Raw genomic sequence first — 13,621 nt, 5'->3', positions numbered from 1 at the left:
TGACTGCAAGGATTCATATTCTTAGGTTGTTTTCGGTAAAGTCACGTAGGTAAAAAATTTAAATTAATAAAATTAAAATACAAATAAAATACAAAATTAAAATCACGACGTTTCGGAGGCAACACAAGCTTCCGTCTTCAGGTGGAACCGTCAGAGCACGATTGCTGAAGACGGAAGCTTGTGTTGCCTCCGAAACGTCGTGATTTTTTTTTACTTTTATTAAAAAAATTATTTTACCTACGTGACTTTACCCAAAAAACATAATAATATCGAAATAAAGAATCAGATCCTGAATGCACGCCCACGCCCCACGCGCTAAAGCCTAACCGCGACGCATTGCAGTCGTCTCTGTTGTGAAACGTCATTCATAATTCAAAGCTCTGTCAACCCACTGCTGGATTAACACCTCGCCCCCCCACGTATTTTTGGTTTGTGGAGGTAAGGGTTCGGGCAGGGGTCGACAACCCGCGGCTCCAGAAGCTGCATGCGGCTCTTTAAGGACCTGCTTTGTGACGTTGTTCATTAAGGACCGTCTTGTATTCACCCACAGTGCATTGCGGCTCTTGATCTATTGCGGGGTTTTTTTGGTTCTTGCACCGAATTCGAACAAAAATGGCTCCACTTGTTATTTTGGTGGCCGACCGGCCGGGTTTACGGTGAAGTGGGGAAGCTCAGTGCTGCCTCGGATGTCACTCAACACTGATTTTAGCCGTGACCGGAAATCAGACGATCGGATTCGGAGTAGAGCGCACCAACCCCTGTGCCATGGCGCATGTTTTTTGTAGTTGTTTAATCTCCCTTCGCTGCGAGTGGCCACGCAGTGGTTTGTGCACTGAGCCCAGAACCTGATGTGTGTGTGTTGTGTGTATGTTGAAATCCTTTCGCTCCATACTTAGCAATCCGTCCTAATCGGAGGTGCGTATGACCTGAGTCAGATTCCAGGGTATGGTTAACATCGGTGGCAAATAAGCGCCAACCCGCATCGATAAGCTTGGTGAAGTATGGTGAGGTGGGGAGGCCGTCATTGAGCAGCTGACTGATAAGATTCCGTAGATTAGTCACAGTAGTATCCCATGAAGGGGCATATAGCACCACAGGTTAATCTTTTAATAAATGCCGATACATCTACGCCTCAACGAGATGTCTCTGCGGGGAGGTCTCCTTGAGATGGCTCTTGAGGCAGGCAGAATGCAGCATCGACTGGGACCCGTGCCAAAGACATCTATGACAAAGAGCTTCATAGCTCATCGGATTCCTCAGAGTCTAAATAAAGATCGTGAGGCAGTCGAGACGGCAGGTGGTGGGGTTTCAGCGCGCCTGCTTCACGCGACGCCCGCTCTCCCCAGGCAATCGCACCAATGGGCCCTCTTTGAAATCTTCTTTGGCTACTCTCCAAAACCGCACAGCAGTGGCAGCATCATCACTTCAACTGCAAGCACCGTGCTCCGCCCGTACCCGCGGCGGCGTGAGCATGGCAAGTCACATTGACGATGGCTCTGCAGCAGTGGTTCTTGAACCGCACACCCTGTGGCACGGATACCGTGCAGGATAAATTTCGAATGTGCGTGTTCGGGGAACACCAGCGCTACGTCGCGGTGGCAAAATGCACTGATACGCACGGAGCACGTGCCTTACTAACACAACACTCATCATGCAGGGCTTTGTGTGTGTGTTTAGATCGCGTAAATATATAAATGTGTCGTTAAACCCACCACCACCCGACACAGCCAATTAGAAAGATTTGTCACGTAAACAGAACGTGGCTAATTCGTTACTAGTACAGCACACCGGTGCGTTGGAGAGCAAAGCCACAACATTTACAATCTGAGTAAGACATTTCGCCAGTAATTACAACTAGCTTCATCAGGCGACAGCCAGATTTGTGAATAAATCCTCCTGTTTCGTTCCTTAAATAGAGGAACGTCATACTCAGATTTTAAATATTATTGATTTGCTCTTCAACACACCGGTGTGCTGTACTAACAACGAATTGGCATGTTATGTTTACCTAACAAACCTTACTTATTGGCTGTGTCAAGTGGTGGCGGGTTTAACGACACATTTATATATTTACACAATCTAACCCAAAAACTGTATCATGGATGATATTGGTCGCGAAAGCCCAAGTGTTAAACTAACACAAGGCTAAACTTGATTTGGAGCTTGATGATTGCTTGTGTTGCAATCGAAACGTCGTATGATATTATTTAATTTATTTTCTTTCTACGTGACTTTACCGAAAGAACCAAAGAGTAACACAAGACTATTAGTATTTTACCAGGTAAGGCCCACTGAGCTATGAAGTATAGATATTTTTCAGAATCGACCAGCTACAAATGATAGCACAACAAAGTGGCTTATCATTGAGACATTTATAGAAACCAAATTACTCTAAACGCATGTTGATTCTAAATGTGGAGGGGAAAAACTGGAGGAGCCAGAGAAAAATCCACGCGACCACAGGGAGAGAGACACACAAACTCCAATTATAGGGGCCTCTGGGTCGGGAACCCACGAACTCCTGTATACCATTCGAGGTAGTTAACATCTCGCCACCACGCCGCTCCAAAAACACTTATACAGCATACAACACGTGCCTCACACACAAACACACTGATACACAGCATGAAACACGTGGCTTACTAACACACACACTGATACACAGCATACAACACGTGCCTTATACACACACACACACTGATACACAGCATGACACACGCGCCTTACACACACAAACACACTGATGCACATTATACAACACGCGCCTTACTCATACCGCTCTACAGTCTACATGGATGCGTGCAGGGCCGACGCGAGAGTCGAACGTCACTCTGATGGTCGTGTCCCGATCGGGCTTGTAAACTTTGCATCCTCACGCTCGCCGTGCCGCGCATCGAATCGTGCGTGGGTAGACATTCTTTTCGACTTCTTTAATCGCGTATTCTCTGGGACCCTTTTCGAACGTGTTCACATTCGTTCGTTCATGACCGCACAACAGCGAAGGAGCGTTGCGTCAAACGCGTGATCTCTTGCGACAGCGTTCGCATCAAGCCCTCTTGGCTGTCGTACACCGGCGTCTCGAGTGATTTGTTTGATCCACGGCTCACGGACGGGCGGCGCAATTACTTTGAGGGCGGTCGCAGTCCTCGCTTCGAACGTCATCCGCCAGACGGGGGGCGCAGTTTTGCCGCTGGAGGTTTGCGCGTCGAGACCGGGCGACAGCCGCCTCCTCCTCTCTCGAACTGAGCTTTCAATCCCCAGGAGACCGTTCGCTGATGCAACAGTGACATTTCTGACGAAGTCGAACCATCGGATGCCAAGAAGGCATCGTTGGCATCGCATGCCGAAGGTCTGCAGCCGATCCAAAGCCTGTTTCTATTTCATCATTCTAAATCTCGCATGTAATTGGTTTCTGTAGCCACTAGAGACCGCCAAGTCCACCACAATCTAACATGTCCACGAAGCCGATTAACCTGCCCACTAAAATGAATGCATGGTTATCTTTACGTGAAGATGCACATAGCTTCATTTTTTGCGGAGATTGTCCGGGCAAGCGGCACACCACCACACCCACATTCACCTCGCTATGGTCACGGTGCCGACTATTCCAGGGGCGTCACGGTGGCGAGATGTTAGCTACCTCGCCAGGTATACATGAGGTCGTGGGTACGATGCCGACCACGACGCCTGTATAGTTGAAGTTTGCGTGTCTCTCTCCCCGTGGTCCCGTGGATTTTTCTCCGGGTTCTTCAGTATTTCGACTCCACATTTAGAAAAACGCGTTTAAGAGTATTTGGCTTCTATAAATGTCTCAATGATAAGCCACTTCGTTGAGATATAATTTGTGGGCAGGTCGATTCTGAAAAATATCTATACTTTATAGCTCAGTGGGCCTTACCTGGTAAAATAAAATATCTTATAGTTTTTTAATGGCTTAGTTTTATGGATTATTGTTTTCTAATCTACCAGCGTGCCAGATAATATTCAGTGACAAAATAAGCACTTGAGATACGGATCGGAACGTGACGTGGTAAATTAATTACGTAATTAATAATATTTTCGCGTGTGTTTGCTCTCCTTTTACTGTACCTCCGATTGACTACGTACGGTGCGAACGAAGTTCAACATACATACACACACATAGTGCAATTAATTAGCCCTCAGTGTTGGGCTCAAGGGAGTCACGTGGAGTGTCCACGCGTGGTGATCTGGGAGCAGAGGGCGCGCTGGGCCCGCGTGGTGGTGGATGGAGTTTCTCTCTCGCTAGTGCGGGCAGAGATCATCACGGGCTGCTACGTCAAGAAGCCATTTTTAATTATACACCACGCCGCCTCGTCTCACGTACTCACTCAAATGGTATGTGATGACTGACGTGTCGATTATCAGTTTAAAGACTATTCATAAGCTTGGGGCACGCGCGTCAATGCTTTACTCTTTGGGGCCGTCCATAAATGACGTCACGCGATTTTGGACGATTTTTGACCCCCCCCCCCCTTCGTCACACGGCGTCACAAAAAGTTAGACCCCCCCTCCTCAAATATGACGTCACAAAGCTCTGCCCCCACCCTAAAAAAATAAAACATGCTTCAAATCGCTTTAAACTATTGTCATTGTAGTGCGTATTTATTGTGCCGCTGCACTCTGATGTTGTATGAGAAAACATTTATTAAAAAGTATATTTAATTAAGTAGAACGTGTTGTCTATATTTATTTAAAGTTGCGCATTTTAAGGTGACGTCACATTTCTCAAACTCCCCCCCTCGTCACACATCGTCACAAATGTCTGACCCCCCCCCCTAGGTGCGTGACGTCATTTATGGACGGCCCCTAAGCGTCCGTTGATTTTTGTTTTTATCCGCTTGCAGTTACAGCGGGTTAGGATACCTCACAAAATTTGCAATCGATGAAAATATTGGTGTTCTTTATCCAGGACATTTATTTCTCAGAACCATGTTGGGTCAGGCAAGGGGGCTACTCGGTTGAAAGAAAATTCAAGAAGGGGTCCCAGTAGCCAAACAAGGTTCAGAATAACCGCTGCTCTGTCCCATATAGACAGAACAGGTGGAGTCCACCTTTTTATTACACGCTTTCATTTAACTCACTCTGTCTGTTGTTGTTGTCGTTGTTGTATACTATAATCTTGTAACTAAATTTTAACCCACTTCCCAATGTGGTATCGACTGCAAACTTGGTATACTTTTGTAATACTGATGACAATAATATATTCTATCAGAATAAAAAATATTTTTAAACATTCTTTTTTATATGTTACTAGCGGAAGTACCCGGCTTTGCCCGGGTGAAAAATATATTTCTTAAAAACCTTACATATATATACACAGATACTAAGGTATTGTCAAAGCCCGGTGGGCTGTTTGTACATTTCTCCACCAACAAATATATAAGAGGCTTTCACAAGTCCAAAAAGTTGTAGAAAGTGTGGGGTAAATAGTTGATGTGAAAAGGTTTCCGAAAATTGCGGTCTCCCCCCACCCCCTCAAAAAATATCTTTACACCTCGTAGGTATATATACTAACAACACCTTACATACAACAGAGGAAGTGGTATCTATTGACTCTGTAGTAGTATCTACTGACTGTACCGTAGTATCTACTGAGCCAGTAGTAGCTACTGACTGTGTAGTAGTATTTAGTGACTGTAATAACTACTGACCATAGTAGTATTTACTGGGCCTACAGTAGTATCTACCGACTATATACTCGTAACGACTAACTGTATAGTATCTGCTGAATCTATAGTTGTATCCACTGACTATAGTAGTAACTACAAAATCTATAGTAGTATCTACTCACTCTATAATAGTATCTACTGACTCTAGTAGCTACTCACCGTGGTAGTATGTACTGACTGTATAGTAGTATATACTGACTGTAGCAGTATTGACTGACTGTAGCGGTATATACTGACTATTTTAGTATTTACTATAGCGGTATCTACCAACTCGATAGCAGTATCTACTATCGCTACAGCAGTGTATACCGACTGAGGTCGTACCTGCTATCAATACAGCAGTGCATACTGCTGTGTTGGTACCTGTTATGATGACAGCAGTGCATATTGTGGTGGAACCTGCTATGATTACAGCAGTGCATACTGCTGTGGTGGTATCTGCTATGATGAGAGGAGTACATATTGTGGTGGTGGTACCTGGTATGATAACAGCAGTGCATATTGACTGTACTCATCATTCACCCTCACCATTCACCACTCACAACTCACCCTTACCACTCATCCTCACCACTCACCACTCCCACTCACTATTCACCATTCACCCTCACAACTCACCAATCACCAACCTCCCTCAACAATCTCCCTCACCACTCACCCTCACCACTCACCCTCACCACTCACCAATCACCACTCACCCTCACCACTCACTCTCACCACTAACCCTCACCACTAACCCTCACCACTCTCACTCACCACTCTCCCTCACCACTCACCACTCACTCTCACCATTCACCCTCACCATTCAGCCTCACCACTCACCCTCACCACTCACCCTCACCACTCACCGTCACAACCACCACTCACCCTCACCACTCAACTTCACCCTCACTACTCACCATTCATCCTCACCAATCACCACTGACCAATCACCACTCACCACTCTCCACTAACCCTCACCACTCAACCTCACCACTCACCGTCAAAACTAACCACTCTCTCACCACTCACCCTCACCACTCAGCACTCACCCTCACCACTCACCCTCACCACTCACCCTCACCACTCACCCCTCACCACTCACCACTCACCCATCACCACTCACAACCGCCACTCACCCTCACCACTCATCCTCACCACTCACCCTCACAACAACCACTCACCCTCACCACTCACCCTGACCACTCACCACTCATCCTCACCAATCACACCCTCACCAATCACCACTCACCCGCACTGCTCACCCTCACCACTCACGCTCACCCTCACCACTCACCCCTCACTAATCACCACTCATAACCGCCACTCACCGTCACCACTCACCACTCACCCTCAACACTCACCCTCATCACTCACCCTCACTACTCACCACTCATCCTCACCAATCACACCCTCAAAAATCACCACTCACCCTCACAACTCACCCTCACCACTCACTCTCACCACTCACCCTCACAACAACCACTCACCCTCACCGCTCAGCACTCACCCTCACTACTCACCCTCACCACTAATCCTCACCAATCACACCCTCACCAATCACCACTCACCCTCACCACTCACCACTCCCACTCACTATTCACCATTCACCCTCACAACTCACCACTCACCAACCTCCCTCACCAATCTCCCTCACCACTCACCCTCACCACTCACCCTCACCACTCACCAATCACCACTCACCCTCACCACTCACTCTCACCACTAACCCTCACCACTAACCCTCACCACTCTCACTCACCACTCTCCCTCACCACTCACCACTCACTCTCACCATTCACCCTCACCATTCAGCCTCACCACTCACCCTCACCACTCACCCTCACCACTCACCGTCACAACCACCACTCACCCTCACCACTCAACTTCACCCTCACTACTCACCATTCATCCTCACCAACCACCACTGACCAATCACCACTCACCACTCTCCACTAACCCTCACCACTCAACCTCACCACTCACCCTCAAAACTAACCACTCTCTCACCACTCACCCTCACCACTCAGCACTCACCCTCACCACTCACCCTCACCACTCACCCTCACCACTCACCCCTCACCACTCACCACTCACCCATCACCACTCACAACCGCCACTCACCCTCACCACTCATCCTCACCACTCACCCTCACAACAACCACTCACCCTCACCACTCACCCTCACTACTCACCACTCATCCTCACCAATCACACCCTCAACAATCACCACTCACCCTCACAACTCACCCTCACCACTCACGCTCACCCTCACCACTCACGCTCACAACAACCACTCACCCTCACCGCTCAGCACTCACCCTCACTACTCACCCTCACCACTCACCACTAATCCTCACCAATCACACCCTCACCAATCACCACTCACCCTCACCACTTGCCACTCACCCTCACCACTCACCACTCACCCTCACCATTCACCCTCACCACTCTCCCTCACCACTCACCAGTCACGCTCACCACTCACCCTCACTACTCACCACTCACCCTCAACACTCACCCTCACCTCTCACCACTCACCCTCACCACTCACCCTCACCACTCACCCTGACCACTCACCAATCATCCTCACCAATCACACCCTCAACAATCACCACTCACCCTCACCACTCACGCTCAACACTCACCCTCACCACTCATGCTCACCACTAACCCTCACCACTCACCCTCACCACTCACTAATCACCTCTCACAACCGTCACTCACCCTCACCACTCACTCTTACCACTCACCCTCATCACTCACCCTCACCACTCACCCTCACTGCTCACCCTCACCGCTCACCACTCAACCTCACCCTCACCACTCACGCTCACCCTCACCACTCACCTCTCACTAATCACCACTCACAACTGCCACTCACCCTCCCCACTCACCCTCACCACTCACCCTCACCAATCACCACTCACCCTCACCACTCACCCTCACCATTCACCCTCATCACTCACCCTCACCATTCACCCTCACCACTTTCCCTCACCACTCTCCCTCACCACTCACCAGTCACGCTCACTACTCACCCTCACTACTCACCACTCACCCTCAACACTCACCCTCACCGCTCACCACTCACCCTCAACACTCACCCTCACCGCTCACCACTCACCCTGACCACTCACCACTCATCCTCACCAATCACATCCTCACCAATCACCACTCACCCTCACTGCTCACCCTCACCGCTCACCCTCACCACTCACCCTCACCACTCACGCTCACCCTCACCACTCACCCCTCACTAATCACCACTCACAACCGCCACTCACCCTCACCACTAACCCTCACCACTCACCCTCACCACTCACTTATCACCTCTCACAACCGTCACTCACCCTCACCACTCAATCTTACCACTCACCCTCACCACGCACCCTCACAACAACCACTCACCCTCACAACAACCACTCACCTTCACTACTCACCCTCACCACTCATCCTCACCAATCACCACTCACCCTCACTGCTCACCACTCAACCTCACCACTCACGCTCACCCTCACCACTCACCCCTCACTAATCACCACTAACAACCGCCACTCACCCTCCCCACTCACCCTCACCACTCACCTTCACCAATCACCACTCACCCTCACCACTTACCACTCATCCTCACCACTCACTACTCACCCTCACCACTCTCCCTCAGCCCTCTCCCTCACCACTCTCCCTCACCACTCTCCCTCACCACTCTCCCTCACCACTCTCCCTCACCAATCACCACTCACCCTCACCACTTACCACTCACCCTCACCACTCACTACTCTCCCTCACCACTCTCCCTCACCACTCTCCCTCACCACTCTCCCTCACCACTCACCACTCACGCTCACCACTCACCCTCACTACTCACCCTAACCACTCACCACTCACCCTCAACACTCACCCTCACCGCTCACCACTCACCCTCACCACTCACCCTGACCACTCACCACTCATCCTCACCAATCACACCCTCACCAATCACCACTCACCCTCACTGCTCACCCTCACCGCTCACCCTCACCACTCACCACTCACCCTCACCACTCACCCTCACTACTCACCACTCATCCTCACCAATCACACCCTCAACAATCACCACTCACCCTCACCACTCACGCTCAACACTCACCCTCACCACTCATGCTCACCACTAACCCTCACCACTCACCCTCACCACTCACTAATCACCTCTCACAACCGTCACTCACCCTCACCACTCACTCTTACCACTCACCCTCACCACTCACCCTTACAACAACCACTCACCCTCACAACAACCACTCACCCTCACTACTCACCCTCACCACTCATCCTCACCAATTACACCCTCACCAATCACCACTCACCCTCACTGCTCACCACTCAAACTCACCCTCACCACTCACGCTCACCCTCACCGCTCACCCTCACCACTCACCCCTCACTAATCACCACTAACAACCGCCACTCACCCTCCCCACTCAACCTCACCAATCACCACTCACCCTCACCACTCAACCTCACCCTCACCACTCACCCTCACCACTCACCCTCACCACTCACCCTCACCACTCACTCTCACCACTCACTCTCACCACTCACTCACCACTCTCCCTCACTCACCACTCTCCCTCACTCACCACTCTCCCTCACTCACCACTCTCCCTCACTCACCACTCTCCCTCACTCACCACTCTCCCTCACTCACCACTCTCCCTCACTCACCACTCTCCCTCACTCACCACTCTCCCTCACCACATGTTAAGGGCGATCCTAAAGGAATCTACAACCTTCGATGATTCCTTTGTCCTTTGCGCGATTCAAAGAATCGATTCCTGGCAATTAGGAGGTTTCCATTTTTAATTACAGAGTTTTATTTTCATTCGTATGTTATGTTTTAAAGTTTGCAGGAGTTTTTAATTATATTTCAGCCCCGGTCAACGCCGGATATTTCCCATTCGTAGCAGTTTATATCAACTCTATAACCAACTTATATTAAACGGAAATAAGGCGATTCTAACTGAATCTACAACCGTCGATTCCTTTTCGCGATTCAGAGAATCGATTCTTGGCGCGGTCGGGTTTATAATTTTAATTACACAGTTGTATTTTCATTGGAATGTTATGTTTTAAAGTTTTCAGAAGATTTAAATGTATTTTTCCCCGGGCAACGCTGGGTATATCGAGTTTATACCACAAATTCGTCGCCTGACAGACTTGCGTGTCGAGGCCTAGTACCGTGCAGAGCCTCCGGCCTCGCCTAGATTGCCCACCCAGCTGAGGCTGGGTGCTGGGGCCGTTACCCCCCCCCCCCCCCGCGCTACAATAATACTGTCTAATCGCTATATTTTTATTATCTACCGACCCTATAATAGTAATTGCACACATTGGGGTGGGGGGGAGTGAAGAGGACATGAAACTTTGATGAATTTACCTCAGAGTCGCGTGTTAATGCGTGCACATATTTTTAATGGTAATTCAAAATGGCGTCCACCCCACAGCGAACGCGTTGCTATCCGTTGCCAGGGGCAACCGCCGTGGTCCGCGCCTGCCGGCAAGAGTAAATAAATAAATAAAGCGTTAAATATATAAATAAAGATAAATCGCACTAAATCGATAATCGGTCCGATTTAAAGTTTAGAGACGAAAAATCGTAAATGCCTAAGTTTACCGCGGAGCCGGGGGCGTGCCCACCTGCAAAATTAAATCTCGCCGAACCCCACGGTCCGAGAGCTAAATCCCCCGGTAGGGAGCGTACGCAGACGGATGGACGGACGGACGGACGGACAGACAAAAAATGAATTATATAGGTTAGATGTTTCGGCTTGGGTCTAATTGTCCATGGTAAACTGACGTTGGCTGTAATTGCCCACGGTCCCTTACGTTATGGCAAGCTTCGGGGCCAATTCCTGGAGTTGTGGAGTTCTTCAATTACTCGTACATTTCATAAAAGCGTGTTTAAAAAAAAGTTGTTTTTAATATTATTTATTTTTGCTGTGCTGCAATTCTCGTGGCGAGCCAGAGTAGGGCTCCTCATAGACGCCCACGGGAAGGGAGTTTGACAACCCATCTGTGCGGTGATCCACCAACCCCCAGCTGACCCCCACGGTGCTGGATCACAGGCCACGTGCTTAGCCACCACCACACGGCTAATTTATATAAAGTACTAATTACGTTGTTTTTGTCTTCCCCCATACGATAATCTCTATGAAACGTTTCTTAGAAACGAAGCCACCACATCATATATTTGTGTGTGTGGGGAGCGGTAGTGGAGCGGTCAGCGCGCTGCGCTACGAACCTGGCGACCCGAGTTCTATTCCCGCTCACGGCCAACATCATTGACGATTATCTGAACCGGTCCTGGGGCTCCCGTAAGTCGCCTCAGCCTCAAATGAGTACCTGGTGTGGTGTGTAAAAACATCGCCACTAGGGAGACAAAGGCGACCGGGCGTGGTGCTGGCCACCCACCCCCTCGTGTGCCATACCGGCCTTCATAGGCGCTCGCTAACAGCACTTGCCCCAACAGTCTGTTACGGCTATAGGGGGATATTTGCCTTCGTCTTTACAGATACCACGCTTCAGGAAAATCGGGTTGTGGTCACCGTGTGTGGTCCCGACGAAGCCACGCCTGGCCCCGATGGCTCGAGGGCTAAAGATAGCCGGAGGCGCTGCTGCTGCTGCCGTGCGGCTGCCGCAGGCGGAGACACGCGACTCGCGATGGGAGCGTTTGGCAGTGCGAGCGACGAAATGGGCACACGTGTGCAGCTGCTATTGTGTACGGATGATCAGATTGTGATATTTGAACCGGTCCTGGGCCTCCCCTAGGTTGACTTGGCATTGAGTACCTGGGGCGGTGTGTAAACATCGCCACTCGGGGAGACAAAGGCGGCCGCGGCGTGGTTTTGGACATCCGCCCCCCGTGTGCCTTTGCTTATAGCGATTGCCCCAACAGTTTGATATGGCTACACCGGGGGTCTTTGTATTACATCGTAAGGACGGCATTCATTCAACGGTGGATAGGCCACAGTTGATCAGAATAAGAATATGTATTTATACTGCAGGAGGAATCCGATAAACTCTAAAGATCATTTTTCACAGATGTCCAGTCGAGGCGGGTAAGAACGTAACAACAACAAACAAAACAAATCACTTGGAAAAATATATATTCAAATAAAAGATGATGGTGAATCGTAAGCGGGTTGGCGACATCAAGTGGACGGCATTCATTCAACGGTGGATAGGCCACAGTTGATCAGAATAAGAATATGTATTTATACTGCAGGAGGAATCCGATAAACTCTAAAGATCATTTTTCACAGATGTCCAGTCGAGGCGGGTAAGAACGTAACAACAACAAACAAAACAAATCACTTGGAAAAATATATATTCAAATAAAAGATGATGGTGAATCGTAAGCGGGTTGGCGACATCAAGTGGACATAGGCAGGCGCACGCCCAGGTGTATCTCAGATGAATGTCTCGATATCGATTCGAGCCGATATCCGTCCTACGAGAGCTGTGACTCAGAAGTTCAGTAAACTATTAGTCTGTATATTTTTTTTCACCAGGTAATGCCCCCACTGATCTATGTAGCTCTTTTTCAGAAGCGACGTGGTTATCACAAATGATAGCTCAACGAAGTTGCCTTCTAGTCACGTGGGAATGGAGAGCAGTAGCCGAATAATCTAAACGCGTGACGTTGATTCTAAATGTGGAGGGAACTAAAACCATGAAGAATAATATCATGTGGTATTATTAAAGCTAGCCTCGTCAAGGATATCATCAGCTTCGAGGTTTGTGACACGATGCGTATGAATAGCCGAGCTGACGCAGGCTCCCGCTATCGACTTGACCAAGCCTTGCTGTTGTCGGCTATTCCCTAGGCGCTAAAAAATTACCGTGCAATGACACACACACACGCACAAAGATGTGTATACATATACACACACACACCACAAAGTCCCCGTTACTTT

Source organism: Lampetra fluviatilis, chromosome 14 (assembly GCF_964198595.1).
Source record: "Lampetra fluviatilis chromosome 14, kcLamFluv1.1, whole genome shotgun sequence".
Lineage (NCBI taxonomy): Eukaryota > Metazoa > Chordata > Hyperoartia > Petromyzontiformes > Petromyzontidae > Lampetra > Lampetra fluviatilis.
This window is presented reverse-complemented; position numbering follows the sequence as displayed.